The 23,663-nt window shown below is 44.6% G+C and overlaps 1 protein-coding gene across 1 annotated transcript in view; it reads left to right on the top strand.

The window, feature by feature from the left end:
• ATAD2B (ATPase family AAA domain containing 2B) overlaps positions 1-23,663 on the top strand; it is a 4,508,062-nt gene that overhangs the window by 3,846,261 nt on the left and 638,138 nt on the right. The window lies entirely within an intron of this gene.

Raw genomic sequence — 23,663 nt, 5'->3', positions numbered from 1 at the left:
TGAAAATCCACTGCAGACCAGGCACGTACAACATGTATAGTGGTGGGGGCATCTTGGCTTCTGCCGTGTGCAGGATTAAGTACCTGATGCAGAGGGTGTAATTGAGCAGCTGGAGGCTTTATTTCTGGACTCGCATCCTCCTCTGAAGAGGAATCGGCCTTGTCATTTCCATCTGGATTAAATTTAGGACCAAAATAACCACCCCCCTTAATAATTATAGGAAATTGAATAACATAATGACGTGGGGCTAGCTTAGCACGTCTAGAAAAAAAGAAATAAAACCTTTTGTTTATGTAACTTAGGAAATCCTAAATACATTTGAGAAGAGTCTGGATCTACTGTTAGCTGACTATTGGACTTGACTGTAGTCTTTTTTGCTTGTTGATGCCGAGTATGTCTTGCCATAGGAGAATCACTGGGTGCATCTGAAGAGGGAAATAATCCGATACTTTTTTGACGGCAGGAGGATGGATAATTGCCTGAGCAAAAGAAAAGGCTTCTGCTGGAGAACTCGCACATTGAGGGGGTGGTGAAGACGGTGGGGAATGCAAAGACTATGATGGAGGTGAGCCAGTGGAATCTGGCTGCAGGTACGGTGAAGGAGGGGCAGTAGGCACTACTAAACTAAATACATAGTTGTCTTCTGACGACTCATTCTGAGTAAGTTGCAATTTTTTAAGCTCTCTGAGGATGAAATCCAGGATCTTCCTGAGTTTTTACTATCAGCATGTTGAAGACAGACAACCATCTTATTTGCAGCCTGCAGCTGAGATTTTATGTTATTGCATTTTAGACTACGAACAATAAACTGTTTTTCTCTATCTTTAGACTCCATCTGTCAGGAGTTAAAGGCTAAACCAGCAGCCAGCAGGGATTTTATTATCTTTCTCTCTCAAGCGTTTTTGTAAATTTGACAAAATATCCCTGTCAAAAGTTCCTGCAAGAAGGAAAGCTAATTTCCCATCTTTTTTTTTGTCAAAGCAATCCATAAATCTAAATGCAAACAAGTATCTCTGGAACACTTAGACAGCTGTTAAGGTAAACCTTGTTAAATAAACGGTCTCTTGGTAGTTCAAAGTATAAACTCTTTTATTAGAAAATAGTAAAAAAAACACGTGTGGGAGACTACTCAGAAAGTCATGTCTCCCCAAACAAAGAAAGCAAGCATATTATATAGAAAATCTTATCATGATAATACATTTTATCTATGAAACTATTACTAACAACCAGTAGAAATATAAAAAGTGCATTTCATACATCAGACCACTACTCTATATCCAATAGAAAAATCCAAGCTGGAAGAAATTACACTTCATATTTGTTATCTATGCTTTACCCTAATAAGGAGTGAATTTCTGTTCTACGTGCCTGCAAGGAAACAGGGCCTCAGGCTAAGGTACTAGAAACTATGAGAAGTTTCTTTCCAGTACTTTTCCATAACTTCACGATATTCTTCCAATCACGTGCACTAACCTGTTCACATACACATGCATTTCATTATTTTCAACCTCTACACCTGTAACATTTGGTCTGATGATTTCCTTTTCATTCTCTCTTAACCCATGGGTTTGAATCTCATCCTCACATCCGACTTGGCCCCATACTCCAGAATTTGGATCCAACTCTTGAGATCCTCCCTCTACCCATAATGCCTTGGTCCATCCCCATTGCCTCAGATCTCATTTGCCGGCATCCTGTCCAGACGCAGGTTCCTCTCTTGAGCATTATTCAGAGTTTTTTTGTGAGTTAATCTTTCTTTTTTCTCCTTAAAAAAACTTTGTCTTTAGCCGTTTTTTGTTTATAAAAAAAATATTTTCTCTTATTGCTTAGCTTTACTAGTTGTACTGCTTGCTGTTAGCTAGCATGTCGATAAGCCAATAGGATTTAAGAATTGCACTTATTGTGAGCATAAAATCCCCAATTCAGATGCTTGCAAGGTGTGCATGTATTGCTTCGGAGCCGGCTACTTGAACACCAGTTGTGCTGTCTGCTCAACCTTCAACCCCAAGGGCTTTGGCTGCTTGGCACAACAAATTATTTTTGAAAGGTCTTCTTCCTGCTACATCTACCTCTGGGGCTCAAACCCCTTCCAAAAGTACAAAATCTGCTCTGCTGGAGCACAAAATGCTCCCCACGAAGTCCCTCAGGTTTTCATCCTAGATCCTCAGATCCAAAGAGTGGCACCTCACACAGGAGTCTTATTCCAGAGTATACAATCAAGCCCATATCACCAACTCTGTAATCTCTGTTTCTGCAACCCCATAAAAAGATTTAAGACCACAATCCAGTACATCCCCCAGAAGCTTATCGGAAGCGGATGTGTATAGAATGATGTGAAAATTTCTCGTAGTTCAAATCCAGATGGGGGTCTTACCAGCTCTGTCCCCTGTTGGATTCATGAGTCTTCCTGCTACATCTAACACTATTCTGTCTCCTTCTCCAGTTCATCCAGTTGTTTTGGAGTCCCAGAATCCAAAACCCCCTAAGAGGTCGAGTCTGATCCGAAAAAGATGCCTTCCTCGACTCTGATGTTATCGTGGACTAGGTCCACTCTGATATTCTTGGATGGGAACAGGTCCTGCAGCTGAAGTGTCTGTGTTGGGTCTGTGGGGCTGAGATCAACACCTCATTACCCCTCTGGGTTTAGGCCCTGGGTACTTTGCGTCCAGTTCCATCATTGAGGCATGAATAAGAGAGCAGTCAAGATCTGCCTTTGCTGGGAGCCTTGGCTGGTCGAGGCTTCTCTAGTTCTGTCTGCCTTTGCGACTGTGTGCGTGTGGGGGGGGGGTTGTATGATGGATAGTGTTTGCCTCACAGACACAAGATACAGGATTTGATTCTCACCTTTGGGAGAAAAATTGGCTAGGCCTGATATGGCCCATAGGGCAGCTGGCCTAGCAATTAGCTATAAACCTATTGTGGAATGGGCTTTTTCTGTCTCTAGAGATCTGCCTTTTCATTTTGTAGATTCAACCTCTCTTCCCTCATCGGCTCAGAGCTCTTAGTTGATCAGACCTACTCCACAGGGACAGCCAGTTCCAACATTTGACCAGTCAGTTCTAGTAGAGGAACTCCCCCTCTCTTCTGACACCTCCCCTGCACATTTATTTATTTTATTTGCCATTTGTTAACCGGGTTAGTCTCGCTGGGCAGGTGCCCTTTTTCAGCACAGACCCGAGGAGAAAAGCTCCAGATACAATGTTTACAGTAGATTATAAAAGTGATTAACTGGTGTATACAAGAGAGAAAATACAGATATATACAGAATCAGTAACAAAAATCATGAATAAAATGATAATATACATTGTGTTAAGCATTCGTAAAAGGGTGCCATTAATAACCTTAAAATATTTTGTGAAATCTAGTTATATGGTGGGAGAAAAGAGGGAAAGGAAGGACTAGAGGATAGGCAGGTACTACTTTTAGCACAGAGTCAAGTCCTGGAAAATAGTGTGGAGGAAGGGCAAGAGCAGAAGAGACTTAGGTGAGAGTTGTAAGATGCACTAAAAAGTCATTAAGAAATTCGTAGCATAGGTTACTGAGAGTGGAGGTAGAAAGCTTACTAGCAGGGGAGTCTAGGATAGAAGGAAATAGAGGCAGTGGCTTGATGGGAGAAGAGCGCTGGGTAGGAAAAAGGTTTCAAGTAAGGTCTTTACAGAACATCCCACAGAGGAGGTCCATTGGAAGAGAACATGCAAGAAGAGGCACATAGACGTGCCCCGCTGGAGTCTCTCACGGAAGATACTGATTTTGATGGAGAGGGATTCCCAGATCACCACCAGATGACATCTCCTTCAGAGATACTTTAGACATCCTCTGACAAAAAGGTGGATGGTCTTCTGAAAGCCCCTCTCTGGAATAATCTGTATTTTTGGAAGCTTTTGGTTTTGGCTCATATACTACTTAGGTTACCCTACCTGGTAGATAAAGTGATTGATTTAGTTTCCCACCAGGCATGGAAGGAGCAGGACACTGTCAAACCTATCCTGAAGAGATCTAACAAATTCTCAGCCCCTCCAAAAGACAGACTCCACTGGACAAAAGGAGTCCCAGCTGATTCTATGGTGGTGGCAGCAACCACTAAGAGCGAGCTAGCAGAACAGAGCTCTTCTGTCCACACGCCAAACAGGGAGTCTAGGGCATTGAATAAATTTGGAATGCGAGTCTTTGCCTCAACAACATTCATCCTGATGTCTCTTAATTACCTGGCACACTTCACAAGACTTCAGAGATTTGACCAAAGAACTTTCAAATTCTGAGTCCGTGTCTGCAGAGGATTTCAAAAGAAGGTCCTCGCAGCTGGCCACTGTTTTGTTGATCTCAAACACTGGTTCAGGCATTGTTCTGAGGAGATATGCCTGGATGCAGCTATGTGACTTTGCAGAGCCTATGCATGCAATAAATGTCAAGTCTGAAACTTGCATACATTGCTAGAGTGAAATAACATACTTATACTCTTCTCAGGAAAAACTTATAGGCAGTCACCATGTGAATTTATCGAGATACAAATGTGGCCATGCAAGACATGGAGCCTTGACATTTATTGCCACTCAGCAATTGTCCTGCCATATCCCTGTTTTGGGAAATGAAATTTTAGTAATGACATCGCCTATCTTTTATCGATAGCGATGTTTACTACTATACATTTTTTTTGTCATCCCCATCACTGGACATCAGAGATATGTGAAAAACTTATTTTGGGTTAATTAGATAAAAGAAAAGAAGTTTCATAATATGAAAGTCAGCAGATTTGTTTTCTGCCGCTCCTTGGAAGCCACTATTGGCTACTTAGATCATCCATTTATTGTTCGTGCCATTTTTCCTCTATTAAATATTAGAAATATGTAAAAAACTGCTTCTGGGATTATTTGACAAGTTTTTCAATAAGAATACATGAAGGCTAGCAGATGTGTGTTTTGTTGTTTCTTGGAAACCACTATTAGCTGTTCAGTTCACCTATTTAGCATATTCTGTCTCCAATACTCTGGTATGAGGCATGCTTCTAAGTATGAATGAAAGTTAGCTGCTTCACCTGTTACTTCTTTTGGAAGTGCTATTGGTTACGAACATCACCTACTTTGCATATTTCATTAGTACTGAACATTAGTGAGCTGTGTGAGGCATCCATTTAGAAAATGGGACTGTTAACTCGGTTTATGCAAATCAGATGGAGAAATCCAAACATGGATTGGCTGGAACTTTGGTGTTGATATTTTCATTGGGTGAATAATTCTGACTGGCATATATATACAGATGAATGTCCCATTTGATTATACGATCTGAAGAACTATTCGAAAGCGCTTATCGTTGGATAAGGGACTTAATTTTTATTATTTTTGTTCTTATTTTGTTTTATTTCATTCTTTTCATTAAATTCTGGATTTTAACAGAACTTTTATTATTGGATTGCACAGACAGTTTATTTGCTTTTCAGCACAGTGTTAGCCTGGGTGAACTAGCTGTCTTTTGGTGTGGGATAGCATAATAGGGAGCCTAAAAATCATATCCAGAGGTTATTTCCTTCCATTTCTCCAACATCCTTTTCACAAAAGGAAACAACTTCGAGTTCCACCTAGTCACAGGAAAGACACTGCCCAAGAAATTCAAAAGTTGCTAGAAAAAAGTGTCATCCAAGAGCTCCCACCAAGACCAAGTAGGATTCAGAACTTATGCTTCTGTTTAGTGCCCAAGAAGACAAGGGACCTCAGACCAGTTTTGGATCTGAGCAAATTGAATAAGTATGTGAAGAAGTCAAAGTTCTGAATGGTCATAGTACAGTCCATCCTGCCATTTCTTCACAAAGATGATTGGATGTGCTGAATAGATCTTCAAGATATGTACTACCACATCAAAATAGACAGATGTTCCTGAAGACATTTACAGTATCACCTGGGAGCCAGTCACTACCATTTCACAGCCCTGCCCTTTGGACTGACCACAACTCCCAGAGTGTTTAGCAAATGCATGCCAGTGGTGGCTACTCTTCTGAGGCTCAAAAGATTCTGAGTGTTTCCATATCTTGACCACTTGCTCCTTACCAACCCTCTCCAAGTATCTTTTTCTACATTCCAAGGCCTATTTTTTCCAGATTTGTCAGTCATTGAGGATAACATTATTATGCCATATCAAACTTGACACCAGTCTAGATCCTGGAGTTCATTGGTACACTTCTGGATGGAAAAATACAGGTAGCATCACTACCACTTCGCCTATCCACTATCAGGAATCAGGTTCCTCTGCTTATTTCCCATCCATCTCCCCCAGCCAGATCAGTCCTTCAAGCATTAGGATCTATGGCAGCAACTATTGTATTGTTTCCCTTGACATGTTTTTGTGTGTCCTTCAGTGGACTCTAGCTGTTCAATGGTCCTTTCTTCATCAACCCCTATCCTTTCCAGTCATACTAACTGCAGCTTGCAAACAACACATTCACTGGAGGATTCATATGGATAACATTCATCTAGGCCGACCTTTTGTTTTACTGCCTCCAATGGCCAAAGTAACCACAGACAAAGCCCTGCTGGGATTGGGGGGGGGGGCATTTCCTGGGAAGGATAATCCAAGACGTACCCCCCCCCAAGAGACCAATCTCCTTATGTAGAGAGCAGTCTTGCTGGCATTGCAGACATTTCAAGATGTTCTTCCTCTAGAGACTGTTGCAATTTACACCAACAACATACATGTCTGTGGTCTGGTACATCAACAAACAAGGAGGAAACTGATCTTATCCTCTCTGCAGAGAGGCCATGCAAGTGTGGGAATGGGCGATCTCTTCAGTCTGCTTTTTAGTTGCAACGCACATTCTGGGAAAACCAATGTGTTAGTGACCAAATTAAACAGATCCATCATTATGCCTCATGAGTGGTGTGTCAGTCATTCTGTGGCAGAAAGGATTTTATGTCATTGGGGCCAACCGTGCTGTGACCTCTTTGCATCTTCCCACAACAAGAAGTTCAGCAAGTACTTTGCTGTTATCCCACCTCAGGGGGAGTCACTGAGATATGCTGTGGTCCATGTCTGGCCATCCGGTCTTCTTTATGCTTATTCCCCTTTTCCTTTGATTCTCAAGTTCCTGCAGAAAGCCAGCTGGCTGTAGAGCTCAGTCATCCTCATTGCCCCTTTTTGGCATCGACAGGCATGGATCCCCTTTCTATGGTCTCATCTTCGTTATCCTGCTTGGATACTGGAGCTCTCTCTGGATCTTCTCTCACACCCATCAGATATTCAACATCCCAATATCCAAACCCTCTAACCGCATGTTTTTTTTCCACTTCCAGTAATGGTTAGACAGCCCAGGCTTTCTTTCCCAGTACGTACCGTCATTGTCTTCACAAAAACACTAGTTAGAAAGTTTACAAAAGCAAGTGGAGAAGATTCTTCCTTTGGGCTTCTAATAATGAGTTTGATGCCTTCTTTGCTCCAGCTTCTGCAGTACTTGAATTTTTTAGCAATTCTTTTTAAAAAAGGAGCTGTTTTTTTCTACCATTAAGCTACAGTTCGCAGCAATATATAGATGTTAAGTTGTCAATCTCGCCTTCATTCTTGCTGGATGGGTTCGGAGCCGATCCTCGGCTCGGACTCGGCACTTGCTTAGCTTGAGAACTCCTTTTACCAGCTCGAGGCAATCCTATATCCCATGATGCAAGGCGGGACTACCTCAGATCTCGTTTGCCGCTTTGCGAAGAGGTCTCCTTTTTTGCCAGCTGAGGTAAGTTTGAGTTTTTCAAACAGCTTAAGTCAGGGTTTATCTTCCCCTTTTCTTATTTTTTAGTGTGTAGTGTCCATACAATCACCCTATTCCCCTTATAGTAAAAAAATTTTTTACTTTATAAAAAGTTTTAAAAATTTCAGTTAGGCCTAGGCCTTCCTTATTAATCCCTACCTGTGTGTCTGTGTTTGTGGGATTAATTTGTGTGACTGTTTTGGTGTGTGTGTGTGAGTATTTTATTACTCTTTTTCCTTAGACTATGTCTAAAGAGGTAAAGGTCTCGGGCTTCAAGAAGTGTGACTCGTGCTGTCAGAAAATGTCTCTGACAGACGGTCACACTTCTTGTGTTTACTGCCTGGGGCCTTTACACCTGCAGGACTCCTGTGCTTTGTGTCACTCTTTTAGCCAGCGAGTCCTGCAGGAAAGGAGGAATAAGTTAATCCTCCGTGGCTTGCTAAAGCCGGAAGGTTCACCCACTAAACCTGGGTCCAGTAAGCCTTCCAAGCCATCCAAGGGTCAGGCTACAGCTTCCAAGCCTTCCCTGGCGGCTCCGACTCCGAGTCGAGATCGGCTCGGCGGAGCCGATCTTTCTCCTTCTCAGCTAGGGTCGGTTCCGATCGGTTCCGACACCCAATCTGCTGTTGCCTTGTCGGCTCGGCTGGAGCCGACACAGTATCCAGTATCGAGCCGAAGCCTTCGGCTCCATCTGGAACCCATAGGACGTCGGCTCCGATGACTTCCTCCAAGAAGAGATCTCGGTCCCCGTCTTTGGAATCTATCCACTCGGCTCCGGGGTCTCCTCTTTTGTCGGAGCGGAGTCATCTGAGCCGATCTTCGAGATCTTCCAGGCTGTCTGACCACGATTTAGAGAGGGTGGTAAGCAGGCTGTTAAAGTCGCAGGCACTGGCCCAAATGCTCCATAGCCCGTCTCAGCAGACTTCGGCTATTGCTTCACCCCTTGAAATTCCTCCTCCGACTCCCCACCAGAGTTCGGAGCAGGAGCTTCTCGGGACAGCGACTGTGTCGGCGCCAGAACCGATACATCCTTTTTCGGCTCCGTCGTCTTCGGCTCCGATCTCCTCCTTGAGACCTTCCTTGGAGGGATCCGGTCGTCGAGTTTCCCTAGTCGGCTCCAAGGGGGCTAGTGGCATCGGACCCTTGTCCGACCCCGCTCTCCCTCTCGGGGCTTTGGCTTTGGTAAGCTCGGCACCGACATCGGCCTCGGAGCCTTCCCTCTCAGTGGAGCCGGGAATTCCTATTTCCTCAGAACGGGAATATTCCGGTCTCCCGGGGAGGGGAGCCTTTGAGGTGATGAGGAGTGTCCTGGCACCTGAGCCAGGTCAACGGTCCATCCCTCTAGCTCCTCCCTCTTCGGTGCCTGTAGACGCCTCTTGCCAGCCTCTTGCTCTCAGGCCCAGGGATCCATCGCCCCAGGTTTCCCCATTGGGAATATCTTCCTCTTCCGAGGTTTCTCCTGATCCTGCAGGGGAACCCCTCGGAAGAGGACGTGTAAGAGGAAACACACAGACTCCTGAGTCTACTACATCTGATACCGACTTAGATGAGTCGGAGGGTTCCCCACGATCTCCCTCTGAGGATGTCTCCTTTTCAGACATCCTTGAGCTCCTCAAACAGAGGGGGAATTGGCCCTCCATTGACCCCTCCGAGGATGAGTCGGTATACCTGGAGGCTTTTGGATCCCGACCCTCCACCTCCTGGGTGTCTCCGCCTTTCGACTCACTTATGCAGGTAGTGGCTCGGAAGGCGTGGGCAGCTCCAGATTCTGTGGAACCTGTCCCCAGGAGACCATCCAAGTTTATTACGGCCCCTACGGACAAACAGTTTCTTTCCAAGGGCGTCTCTGTGGATGCTATGGTGGTGGCGGCGGCCACTAAGAAGGAACTTGCAGATCCTTCAGTACCTGTCCATCCTCCTAACAAGGATTCTATGACCATGGACAGGTATGGAAAGCAGATGTTTTCTTCAGCGACCTTTGCTATGCGTTCGCTGAACTACCTTTGTCACTTCACCAGGCTTCAAAGAGATATTCTCAAGGAACTAGGTGAAGTGGTCCAGGATCCTTCTGCTGCTGGGGCTCAAGAAAAGATTGCCTCACAGCTAGCAATCCTGAATTCCTTATCCAACTCCTCCATGCGGCTCATATCCTATGCGGCCGATGGAGCGAGCAGGCGCAGGCACAGGAGTGGCTCTTAGGCGTCAAGCCTGGATGCGGCTTTGTAATTTTGCGGACCCCTTTAAGGCGTCCTTCACCAATACCCCTTTGACGGTTCGGCTTTGTTCGGACCTCAGGTGAAGGATACCTTGACCAGGTGTGAGCAGGACGGTAAAACTCTTTCTGCCGTTGGAGTCCATTTTTCCACCCCTTCTAGACCATATCCCAAGGGTCAGAAGGGAGGGAAGATGTGGTTCCGCAAAGCCCAAGGAGCTACACCGGACACACGTGGTCAGTTTACCCCAGAGGCAGAGGGGTAACAATAATAGACGCGCCCTAGAGGCAGGGGGTCCTCAGAACCAGGGCAACAGGGAGTCTCTTCCTGAGAAGCCCTTTCAGCACCCCTGAGGTGTTGCCCGACTGTCCACCCTTGGAGGCAGTCGGGGGAAGGATTTCACTGTACCCAGTAGCCTGGCATTCCCTTTCACAAGATATGTGGGTACAGTCGATCATATCCGAGGGTTACACAATCCCCTTCGAAAGGTATCCCGTACCTCAACAATCCTTTCCAGACATCTCACCCGGTCAAAGGGATTTGGCAGAACAGGAGGTTTCAAAGCTCCTAGAAAAAAGAGCCGTCCAGACTGTTCCGGCAGACCAAGTAGGATCCGGCGTCTACTCAAGATTCTTTTTGGTCCCCAAAAGGACGGGAGATTGGAGACCAATATTAGACCTGAGCAGTCTAAACAGATTTGTCAAGAAGGCAAGATTCCGGATGGTCACGCTTCAGTCCATTTTGCCCTTTCTGGGCAAGGACAACTGGATGTGCTCTATAGACCTTCAGGACGCGTACTATCACATAAAGATTCACAGGCGCTCCAGAAGGTTTCTCCGCTTCGGCTAGGGACCAGTCATTACCAATTCAGAGCCCTGCCCTTTGGCCTCACTTCAGCCCCCAGAGTGTTTACCAAATGCATGGCAGTGGTCACAGCTCATCTGAGACGTCAAGGATTCCAGGTGTTTCCTTATTTAGATGACTGGCTCCTCTCCGCCACCACCAGGTGTCAGCTTCTTCAGACCAGAGACTACACTCTGCAGCTATGCAGGAGTTTGGGAATTTCAGTGAATTTCGAAAAATCTTCTCTGCGGCCTTGCCAATCTATCACCTTTATAGGCAGAATTAAACACCGTCAAAATGTTAGCCAGACTAACAGATCAAAGAATTCTGGACATCCAAAAATACGTTCGGATTTTATTGCAGAGCAGCAAAGTCAAAGCCAGACTGATACTAAAGGTTCTAGGTCTTATGGCTGCGGCCATTGTTCTTCTACCACTGGCTCGCTTCCACATGCGTCTTCTGCAGTGGATGTTATTCACTCAGTGGTCATTCCACAGTCTTCCGATGAGGCACGAAATCTTAGTCACACAATCGTGCAGGACTCATCTGAACTGGTGGATATCTTCCCCTCTTCTTCATCAGGGCCGACCTTTTGTTCCCCCTCCGGTTGCCACAGTTACTACGGATGCCTCTCTGATCGGGTGGGGGCATTATCAGGGCAGGATGGTCCACGGACGTGGCAACCCATAGAATACCATCTGCACATAAATGTCCTGGAGATGAGAGCGGTGCTTTTAACTTTGCAAGCCCTCAACGACTTTCTTCCCTCGGGGACTGTTGCAGTACAAACGGACAACATGTCCGTGGTCTGGTACATCAACAAGCAGGCGGGACCAGGTCCTATCCGTTGTGTCGAAGCTCTCAGACTTTGGCAATGGGCAATCTCCTCTCATCGGTTTCTGATAGCAATGCACATCCCGGCAGGTCCAACCTCTTGGCGGACAGGCTGAGCAGATCCATTCTCATGCCTCACGAGTGGTCTCTCAATCAATCTGTAGTGGACCAGATTTTTCTGAAGTGGGGCACACCTTGTTGCGATCTTTTTGCTACACCCCAAAACAACAAGTGCCCTGATTTTTTCACCCTCTTTCCCCTACCAGGCCAACCCCTGAGAGACTCTCTAACCCAGGATTGGCCCGGGGACTTCTGTACGCTTTTCCTCCTTTTCCCTTGATTCCACAAGTCATTCAGAAAGCCACCGTTTTGAGGGCCAAGTTGATTCTCATTGCCCCTTACTGGCCTCGACAAATTTGGTTTCCGTCTCTGCATCGTCACCTCCTGGTGCAGCCCTGGCATCTGGACCCAGTTCCGGATCTCTTGATCCACCAGTCGGGTCAACAGCACCGGGCCATTCATTCTCTCAACCTCACTGCTTGGTTGCTCCACTTCCTTCCCTAGCCAGGCTTCTTATGATCTCTGATCCGGTCAGAAATATCTTAGTGGCTTCTTTAAAGTCGTCCACCAGAACCGTTTATGCTAGCAAGTGGCGACGTTTTTCCATTTGGGCAAATTCCAGAAATATTGATCCCTTTACTGCTCCTGTACATTCTGTTTTAGATTTCCTGGCTGAGGTTTTTCAGTCAGGATCTTCTTCATCTACAGTAAAAGTTCAACTGGCTGCTATTTCCAAGTATCATGTTGGCTTGCAAGATCATAACATTATGTCTCATAGACTATGCAAGGCCTTTCTGAGAGGAGTGTTTCTCCTAAAGATGTTACCACCCTTCGAACCGTCTGCTTCATGTTCATTGAAATTATTGACCTGGAAAACTATATTTTTACTGGCTGTCACTTCAGCAAGAAGGGTTTCCGAGATACAAGCTCTCTGCATCCGTTCCCCTTACTTGGTTTTTCACAAGGACAGGGTATCCTTAAGAACGAACCCGTCCTTTCTCCCCAAAGTTGTGTCTCAAACCAATATTAATCAATCCATAGATCTACCAGTTTTTTTCCCAAACTGTTCTGACAGAGCTGAACAAAAGCTTCATTTTTTGGATGTCCATCGTCAGCTCAGGTACTATTTGCATAGAACGAAACAATTCAGGAAATCGGACCAATTATTTGTCTCCTATGCAGAAAACAGGAAAGGTCTCCCAGTGTCTAAAGTGACCTTATCCAGATGGTTGTCTTCCACCATTTCTTATGTGTACTCACTCAGAGGCAAGCAACTACTTTCTAAACCGAAAGCACACTCAACCAGGAGTCTATCCACTTCTGCAGCCTTTCAGGATAGACTACCCATTGATACCATTTGTGCAGCAGCTACTTGGGCCACTCATCATACCTTTGTCTCTCATTACAAGTTAGATTTGGCTTCCAGAGACAGGGCCAGTTTTGGTTCCACAGTTCTCAAGAGTCTGTTCCATTGAGCCACCCGGGATACAGGTGCTAGGGACGCGGTCCCATCCAGCAAGAATGAAGGCGAGATTGACAACTTAACATTTAGAAGTTATGTACCTACCATAACGTTCCATGTTAGTTGTCTTCTCTCGCCTTCTTTCTTGCGTCCCTCCCTCCTTCCCCCTGGCCTGGACAGATCTTGAAGAGTTCCTATCAGGTTGTTTCCTCCTGAGCCTTCATTAGAGGACTCTTTTATTACGATCTTCGGTTTCCTAAATATATTAGGTTAGTCCTTAGCAGGGTAGGTTGGCTACCAAACGAGATCTGAGGTAGTCCCGCCTTGCATCATGGGATATAGGGTTGCCTCGAGCTGGTAAAAGGAGTTCTCAAGCTAAGCAAGTGCCGAGTCGGAGCCGAGGATCGGCTCCGAACCCATCCAGCAAGAAAGAAGGCGAGAGAAGACAACTAACATGGAACGTTATGGTAGGTACATAACCTGTCAGCCTTTTTTGTCTTTGTCTAGCTATATGGATCTAATGGCAACAAACTCGATCTGAGGTAATGGAGATGGACTAAGGCATTGTTGGTAGATGGAGGAGCTCAAGAGGTGGATCCGAAGTCTGGGGTATGAGGCAGAGTCTGATCCGAGGATCAGATCCAAATGTATGAGTTAAGGAAGAATGAAAGTGGACAACACAGATTCCTAGTTATGACAAATACGTAACTTTTAATTTGTCTTTCACACTGAAAATGGTTAATATTTGGCTTAATACCTTTTAACTGTTTCTTGAGAACCAGTATTTAAAGGTCTTGACTTGAGTCCATTCTACCAAGCAGTGTTTGTCTCTGCATTGTTGAGGAGTGGAGCATTTTGATGGTGATTGTAAGATCTGTATGGGTTTAACCCCCTGATACTTTGAGGCAACTTGCACTTACCTGTGATGGAGCTTCAAACTCGGACATCTTTGCAGTCAGGTTTGTTGATCCCCAGGGTAAGCAAGTGATTTTTTTAGGGAAAATCTCTCCAAGAAAAAATAAAAAAGAGAGAGAGAGAAGCTAAGTGTAATAAGCATAGACAAACCTGTTCAGGTCTTCAGCTTAAGTCAGGCTAAGTTGGATGGTAATGTGCACGCCTGGTCACTTTTTTGAAGCTATTGTAAACTGCCTGTTAGAGTTGTATCTAAAGTTTAAGTGGCTGAATTTGTCAGGACTGCAGGTTTAATTTCTGTGACTGACCAGAAAAGAATCTTGTTAGATGAATTTGAGACCACCATCATAACCGACACAGAAATACTAAGGATCTTAAGGATCTGTGTTATTTTCTTTCCCTCCATCAGAAATTGTCTACAGCAAATTTGTGGTAGCCTATATTTGAGCTCAACAATTGGCCTGTACTACTGTTTTTTTTTTTTAGTAGATAGAAATGCTGTTTCAGTCTTCCTGTAAGATGTACCAACCTTAGACCACTCAAACCTCAATAATAAGACCTTGAATATATTCCCATGTTTTCTATCTCTCCTCCATTTTGGTCTTGAATTGGTCATAGTCTGTCCATTAGCTGATGACATCTACTGTGTCTTGACTTCACTGCCACAGCCTTCATTTTCAGCAGCACGTTGCTTTTGGTGTGGATAGGCTTGATTTCAGTGCTGTACAAACACTGATGGATTCTTCAGTCTTAGGGTCAGAGGGTGGTCCCTTGGGGTCAAGCTCAACACCAGACTTTCCAGAATAGCTGGCTTTGACAGGTTTGACTGTCCAGGTCAAAAGCTTTAATTCTGGGCCTGGAATTGATGATGATGTCAGTGTCTGAGAAAAGCCCATTGGGGATAAATTTGACGCTGAACCTTTTGGTGTCAGTTGACAGACTGTAGTCTTTGACAGTTGGGAGACTAGTATTGAGTGCTATATCATTATCAATTTCAACACCTTTTGTGCAGTTTTTTGAGATGTGTAAATTATCTTTCATGTAAGTAATATTTCAAATGAAGCCAATAGACAAGATGTATCAGTCACTGGATGAAATGTTATTTAGGCAAGTAAAACGTAGACTATAGTCTCAGCTTGACAGTGTTTGTTTTCATTATCAGTCTTATTATGATACTTGCATACAATTCAACTGAGAGTTCATCTTGTGCAACAGGCATTAGCATTATTTTATACAGTCATGCCGAACTCTGTGTGATAGGTTTCTTCTTGGGCACCAAGTCATCCTTGACTAATTCTTACTTCTGTTGGTCTGCTGGCTTCAGAATACATATAATATGCAGCTTGATAATATGGAAGGGGAGGGAAAAGACTCATGTTCTTCATGTTTCACTGTTGCAGTCATCCCATTTTGGTTATCCCTGCCAGGGTAGCCCTCAGTCGGCCCGAATACCAGAGACGTAGTATTTTTGTGTCGGTTGCTGTCGCTTCAGGACTGACGTCCGGTCATAACCCATGGCAGGGATAACCCAAATGTGATGACTGCAACAGTGAATACACTCGAACATCTACATTTATGTTAAGTGTACACACCTGTACTTTTTGGCTGCTGTTGTGAAAGTTTTGACTCTGCCATGCATGTTTTAAAGGACATGGTGGATTACCTGTATCAAATCTAGACAAGGAATGGGCAACAGTAACAAAATAACCAGAGATTTGGAAGTTAGGCTGGCATTTACCATAATGGGTTAAGACTATAAGCTTTTGATATACTTCATCCTGTACTCCAAGGTTTGATTCCATTAGCCTCATTTGCCTGTGACATGAGTGAGCAAGTTCCATAACCAGAAATTGCTCTGTGGTAAAGGTTTCTGTGGATTAATCATTTTATCTGCTTAACACAAACAAATATGTAGATTAAATACCACATTGGTAACTTTCGGGTTGCTCACTAGCCCAGAAACAGGAGCAATTCCCAACAGCAGGAGCACTGTGTTCCTTCCTTTGGGGGATAGCAGTTTACATCCCTCATATTGTGACTGGCTGTTACACTCTGGAGGCAGCTGGGGTCATCTTTTCCTCTATTTGCAGGTCATGGCAGGTTATCATGCAAAAACCACGTGGATCAGGACAGTTAATATTCAGATACTGTATAATTTTCTTCTTTAGCCTTACTCTGTTCCTATACGAGACTCTTTAGTCTTACTCTGTTCTTATTCCAGACATCCTCTCTACTCTGAATATAACTAGTGTCAAGGAGATTAATTTATGGAAGAGGCTAATGCATTAAAACAGTTGTAATAATTTGTATCCAGATGTCATTATACTGAGACAGATAAATTCATGGCAAAAAAAAAACAAAATTACTAAAACGAAAGAACCAAAGTTGATGATTGATGATACACCATTGAAACTTTATTATTTACTACATTTGGAAAATAATAAAGAACAGAATAAACGAAAGTGAGAAAGAGGGCAATGTAGATATTCATGCTGATGACAAATCTAAATGATAAGACAAAAAATTAAAAAGAAGTGCATTAGGAGGTGAGGGCAGTAGACAAGATTTGTAATAGCAGAAATGAAATTCTTATACTGAGAGATTCCGTGATTAAATCAGCTCTAAGACAGTTGAGTAGTGTAAGTAGAATTGATGCTGTAGTTTCTGCATCCCAGTCCTCAGATTAACTGATGTTACTAAGCTGATAACCAAAATTACAAGCTCAAAAATAAGTGCAGTTTACTTATTGTCCATATTAGATCAAACTACTTACAACATACTATCTCAAATTGTACAAGAAATCTATCTCCTGAAATCATTGAGAAATTTAAAGAGGCCAACACTGAGAGAGTTTTATGTGAAATCTTACCTTCAGCAAAAAGACCAGATTATTTAGAAAGGCATATATTTAAATAACTGGTTAAGAAAACTGTGTTTAGTAGTGAATATTAAAACTTGTACACAAAGCTGGAACCAGGAGAACACCATGCAGCGTGGAAAAATGTTTAAAAAGAACAGTTGAGTGCTTTTGTCAGGTTGTAACAAAGGTTTCTTCAGGGCAACAGCAACCAAAACAATTCACATTTAAATATCCTTTCAGTTACATATCAAATGATCTGAACAACCAACCGCAATCAAATGAGTTAAACCCCCACAAAAAGTAATGCAAACCTGTGAAAAAATTAAATTCTTTAAAACCACCCAGCATTTTAAAAAACAACACTAAAGGCTTACAATAAATGAACATAATTTTAATAAACTCATAATAGACATGCTGTCATTCAGAGCAGAGCGAGTACAGGCATTAAGCCTGATCTGCCACCTAAGTTCTTTTAATTCAATGATGTCATTCCATGGACCACCCCCTCACATCCTTAATAACTATATCCAAACCCACAAACCCAAAAGAATGACCTGGAAAAAGTGAAATGTGTTTTGCCAAAGCATTATTCAAATTTGGTTTTCTAATGTCAAGTATATGTTCAAGGATTTGTTCTTTAAACCTTCTTTGAGTTTTTCCCACATAAAAACAGTCACATTGTAAACAGTGGGCCAATTAAACAATCCCCACAGAATTGCAGTTACAAAAAAACTTTGTTTTAACAAATACACCATTCACTTCAACTTCTTTTTTCACCATAAGATGCTTACACTGATTGCAGGTACCACATTTAAAGGTACCATTTTTCTTATGGATGATATTCCCCTTAAGGTGACCATCTCCTTCCAAAATCTGTTTAAGTGACCTACCTTTTCAATACACAACCTTAGGTGCATTTCCAAGGGCATCAATAAAACCCTCAAAAGCAAGAAAAATAGTCCATTTTTTTTCTCAAAATATCCACAATCTGAGCACCATCTGTAGAGTAGGTTATAATAAAGGAAAGGGGAAGATTTTGATCATTAACCTTTCTATTCACCCTCATAACCACCACACTGTCTTCATTAACTTTAAATAAAGGGGTATAGTAACCACTGAACCTTTTCTGCGTAACATCTAGCAAGATGTTTTGTACTAGGTTAATCGGGTAACCACGTGATACAAACCTGTCCCCTAGGAGTCTACCTCAAGTTCAAAGGCATCATCCTCTGTTACCATCCTAGAAAGATGTACAAATTGTCCTTTCACCACTCCTCTTTTTTGATGTCCAGGATAACGGTTATCAACATGCAAAAGGCTGTTGGAGTGGGTGGGTTTTCTATATATGTTGCTAATTAGCCTCTTATTGGTAGCAAGCTTAAAACTATGCACATCCAAGTAGGTGATGTAATGAACAAAACTTTCCCCTTTCCTTTATTATGACCTGCAGTATAGATAGTGCACAGATTGTGGATATTTTGAGAAGAAACTAGACTATTTTTTCTTGTTTTGAGGGATTTATTGATACCCTTGGTAATGCACCTAAGATCTGCAGCTTGGACATTGTCAAAAATGAAAAAGGTGACTTTTCTATATTTAATTACCCTGATAACCCATTTGGTGTTGAAATGGTCGATCTGTTAAGCAGGGGGTTTAGCTTTATTCCTTCTAATAGAGCCAGGACTGATGATTTAATTATTGATTTAAAAGTTTTTTAAGAAAGCTTAATTTTCAGATGCTGTTTAAAGACAACAATTTAGTGAGTTTTATTAGTTTGTTCAATAGGAGTAGTCTCTGTAATCCACCCCTTGTTTACACACCTTGTTTTATTTGAAAAATTTTGTGAGTTCGAGTTTATAAAGTTATTGAAAAAGAACTCTGGAAATAAGAACCTGAATCTTACTAATACTGAGCACAAACTCTTGAAGAAACTGTGTTGTAATAAAAGTCTAAGAATGATGAAGCCCGATAAAGGTGGTGGTGGGGGGGGGTGGTTATAGGTTCATAGGTGTGTACTAGGCTAATGGCACTGGAGCCCTTACAAGCCTAGCCCATATAAGTGCCCTGGCATCGTGCGGCCCAACATTGGTTCCCAGTGCCTCTATCAAGTAGAGCCCCTGGAGTGATCCCCAGGGTGAACTTTCTGTTTTCCATCCACTCTTCAAGATTTCTCTTGAAGAGGGCCAGTGAGGTGCTCTGTTTGACATGTATGGGAAGTGTATTCCAGAGCATGGGCAGTCTCCGGGTTATGAACCTGTCCCACCAGCATGTTCTGTTGATTGTGGTAATGAGGTTAAGGTCTCTGGAGCTCTCTGGAGCATGTGGTGCGGAGGGTTTGAGATTTCTTTAGATGTAGCATTTCTAACAGAGCTGGATCAGACATGGCTTTGTAAGTTGAGCAGAGATCGGCTCTTATGATATGAGACAGAGAATAGCTGGAATTTTTGTCTGTCCTTGTAGGACGTGTGTTTAAGGCCTAGGATCCTATTAGTGAGATACTTTTGTGGTCTTTCCAGCTGTTGTGCGTGTCTTGTGACCTACATGCCAAATGGGGTATTATACTTAATGATTGGCCTAATGAGGGAAAAGTAGAGAGAGATGATGACCCCTTTCTTCCTGGTTGCAAAACCCTTGGTAATGAGATGTGCCACACAGAAGTACTTTCTGACCACAGTGACAATGTGGTGGTCAAAGGAGAGGTTGCTGTCCACCTGTATCCCCAGATCTTTTATAATGCCTTAAGGGTTCAGTGGGCTTCCATCGATGTGGTAATTAGTGGGAACTGAGTTTTTCCCAAAGGGGATGACGACGCATTTTTTGGCATTAAGCTTAAGGCCATGGTTTCGACACCAGCCATTGGTCTCAGTTAGGCCTTTCTGTAGGATGTCTACATCACTTCGGGAGTTAATAATAGCTCCTAGCTTGCAGTCATCTGCGAACTTGGTCAACTAGAGTCCCTCTCTGCTGGCTGGACTTCTGAGAAGTACATGCCAAACAGGAGAAGGACCCAGGTAAGGCACCTAAGAAATAGAAAGGTCACCAGTCGGGGTTAGTGCAAGGACATAACCAATGAGTTTTGAAGTATTTCTTGAGTTTGTTTTTGAATGGAGTTAGTGATGGTTCTAGGGTCAAGTCATCTGGGAAGTCTGTTCCATATTTTTCCAACAGAGTTGGCAAACAGAGAGTCCCCAGGTGAGTAGTTGGATTTGTATGTTTGAACTAGGAGTGTAGTGGATGATCGCAGTGGCCGGGTGCTGGTGTAGGAGCTGATAATATTTTTTGGTGCAAGTGTATTTTCTGGTTGGTAAAGGACTTTGTGTGCCACTATTAGCTGGTTGAACTGCAGTAGGCTTGGCAGTTCAAGCCATCCTAGGCGATTTAGGTTGTGACAGTGGTGTGTCTGATAGGCTGTGCCAGTAGCAAATCTGGCAATGTGGTTATAGCAGGATGATAGTTTATTAAGATCTGTTTTGTTTAAGTTGGAGAACAGAGATGAGGCATAGAGAAGAGTTGATAGCAGATGGGAACGGGCAATTGCAGATGTAATGGGATCCTATCTCGCCTACATTCATAACAGATGGGTTCGGAGCCGATCCATCGGCTCCGACTCGGCAACTAATACACTAGCACGAAGTCTCTCATTGGCTGGGCTACTCCCTATCCCAGGATGCACTACACCTGCTTCCCCAGATCTCGTTTGCCGCTTTACAAGCTGGACGTGGTCTCGACTTGGCTGGAGCTAAGTGGTTCTTTTTACCTTTATTGGTCTTTGACCTTGGGGTTTTTGTCTATATTAACCAAACAGCTGTTTTAACAGCTATTCCTTACTATTCATTACTATTTTATATATTTTGTGTGTTTGAGTGTCTTCTGGTACTTTATTCTTTTCAGTCGGGCAAGGCCCGTTTAAGTTAGAGGGCCTTTGCCCTACCTTTGAGTGCTGTTCAGCTTTTCTTTTGGTTAATTGTTTTTCGGGCCAAGCCCGTTTAAATTAGAGGGCTTTGGGCCGTTGAACTTGTTTTGTCTGTGACTGTTTGTTGTGAGGTAAATTTCTTTCCTCAGTACTCGCGCCAGTGTGTCTCGCGCTTTTCAGTTGGCGCAATTTTGTTTATAGTGCTTACTTATTGTGGTAGTATTATGTCTAAGGAGCAAAAGTCAGGCTTTAAAAAATGCACTCGGTGCAGTTATAAAATGTCCATTACAGACAGCCATTCAGTCTGTGTTTATTGTTTGGGGCCGAAACACCTGCAAGAGACTTGTAGCGTCTGTCATGCGTTCTCCTCTAGAGTTCTTCAAGAACGCAAGAACAAGCTAATTTTGAAAGGGCTTATTAAACCTTCTTTTGAGGAAGCCTTGGATCCACCTGTTGCTTCCAAAAAGAAAAGATCGTCGGCTCCGACAAGTCCGTCGGAGCCGTCTACTAAAAAGCCAAAATTGACTTCTTCCTCGGCTCCACTGACTTCGGGGCCGAGGGTCGAAGGGTCTGCCTCGATACCTCCTGCCTTGGCTCCATTGGTTTTGGAGCCGCAGGTTGGGGTATCGAGAGGTGAATCACCTCCATCGGTTCCAATGGCTTCGGAGCCGGTGGAGGTGTGCAGCTCAGACTCTTCCCCCTCGGCTCCGAAGAAAGCTCCGTTGGTGCCGATGGTGGTCCATGCTGTGGTGGAGTCGGCGCCGATAGCGTTGGAGCCGTTTCGGAGCCGGTCCCCTTCTCTCTCGGAGCCGAGAGGAAAGTCTTCTCGATTGTCTACCTCCTCTAAATCATCGAGACTCTCTGATTCGGACCTGGATAGGGTGATACAGAGGCTATTCCAATCTCCAGTTTTTACTAAATTGGTCTCTGCTCCAGCACAGTTAGCTTCGGAGCCGATCCCCCCTCCAACACATTCGATTCCTCCTCCAACCTCCTCGGAGCCGTTGGAGTCGGTGGTGGTGGAGCAAAGCGGCGCCATACGGTCGGAGCAGAGACCCCTCCGAGGTCTCTCGGTTCCGACTATGCTTCCTACCCTGTCCTCCGGTTCAGGGTTTGGTACTGCGACCTCTTCAGCCGTGCCCGAGGGGAACACTTTGGGATTGGGTGCTTCGGTGCCTAGTCTTCCTCTCGGAGCATCGGCTGCTGGAATTCCCAGTGCCATCGTGGCCTCTAGACCAGTGACCTCCTTGGATTCTGGAGGTCCGGCCTTTGAGGCCATGAGGAGCGCGCTGGCCATGCCTTTGCCGGTTCAGCAAGATTCTACCTCACCATCCCTAGATTTGGAGACTGGTGCCTCTGTTGTGTTGCAGCTCCCCGGCAGCGGGGCCCCAGGGCCTGAGGATACCCCCAACGGGGGTTCCCTTCTTCCGGGTGGTCCATCCGAAACTGCTTCGGACGAACCCCCACGGAAGAAATTGTGTAAGAGGAAGCACATAGACTCCCAAGATGAGTCTGTTACATCGGATACTGACCTCGATGACGCAGAAGGGTCCCCAAATCATCTTCGGATGATATCTCCTTCTCAGATATCTTGGAGATTCTGAGACAGAGAGGTGACTGGCAAGCCAAAACCCCTTCAGCTGAGGAGTCAGTCTTCCTCAAGGCCTTTGGGGCCCAGCCTTCCGCCTCCTGGGTGTCTCCGCCCTTTGATGAACTCCTTGATTTGGTTTCTCGAAGGGCGTGGGAACACCCTGATTCTGTGGAACCGGTGCCTGCGAGGCCCAATAAGTTTTTGTCAGCCCCCCCCCCAGAAGGAATTTCTCACAAAGGGTGTGCCTGTAGATGCTTTGGTGGTGGCTTCTGCCACACAGCAGGACGTGGCAGAGGCTTCAACGTCTGTTCATCCTCCTAATAAGGATTCCAGGAGCATGGATAGGTACGGGAAGCGTACCCTGTCTTCAGCGGCCTTTACCTTACGGTCGCTGAACTACTTATGTCATTTTACGTGGCTCCAAAGGGATCTCCTCAAAGAGCTAAATGACTCCCTTGTTGGTAATCTACCTGAGGCGCTGGCCCCGACTGTTGGCGCCCAGATGACTACCCTCTTTTCTATTGTTAACTCGTCCATGAGGCTCATTTCCTATGCGGCCGAAGGGGCGAGTAGAGCAGCGGGAACAGGCGTTGCCCTCAGGAGACACGCCTGGTTACGCCTGTGTTCGTTTGCGGAGGCCTTCAAGTCTTCCTTCACGACTCCCTTTGATGGGTCATCTTTGTTTGGACCCAAGGTGAAGGACACACTAACTCGGTGCGAGCAGGAGGGCAAGACTTTGACTGCCGTTGGGGCCCGATTTTCCACTCCTTCTAGGCCTTACCCCAAGGCTCAGAGAGGAGGGAAAATGTGGTTTAGAAAATCTCAGAAGTCTTTCCCTACTCCACCCAGTGATTCCCCCTCCAGAGGCAGGGGGGGGGGAATTCTGGAAGACGCCGCCCCAGAGGTGGCAGAGGCCCCCGTAACTCCGGAGACCGCGATTCCTTTCGTGGTTCTTCATACAACCAGCGCCCCTGAGTTGTTGCCCGACTGTGCATCTCCGAGCCAGTCGGGGTCGATTCTTGGCGCACCCACAAGCTTGGGAATCCATAACAAGCGATCAGTGGGTGCTTCGCATTATTACCGGAGGATACAACATCCCCTTCAACAACCCCCCCCCCCCTTCTTTAAGGGAAATCCCGGACGTACCACCCAGTCAGCGGGATCAGGCAGCATTAGAGGTTTCAAAGCTGCTAGAAAAAGGAGCCATCCAGCCTGTCCCCATCGACCAGATCGGATTAGGAACTTACTCAAG

The sequence above is a fragment of the Protopterus annectens genome, chromosome 2.part1 (genome assembly GCF_019279795.1).
Source record: "Protopterus annectens isolate FY-2018-M chromosome 2.part1, PAN1.0, whole genome shotgun sequence".
Lineage (NCBI taxonomy): Eukaryota > Metazoa > Chordata > Ceratodontiformes > Protopteridae > Protopterus > Protopterus annectens.
Note: the sequence above shows the minus strand (reverse complement) of the source record. Positions and strands in the feature narration are given on the sequence as shown.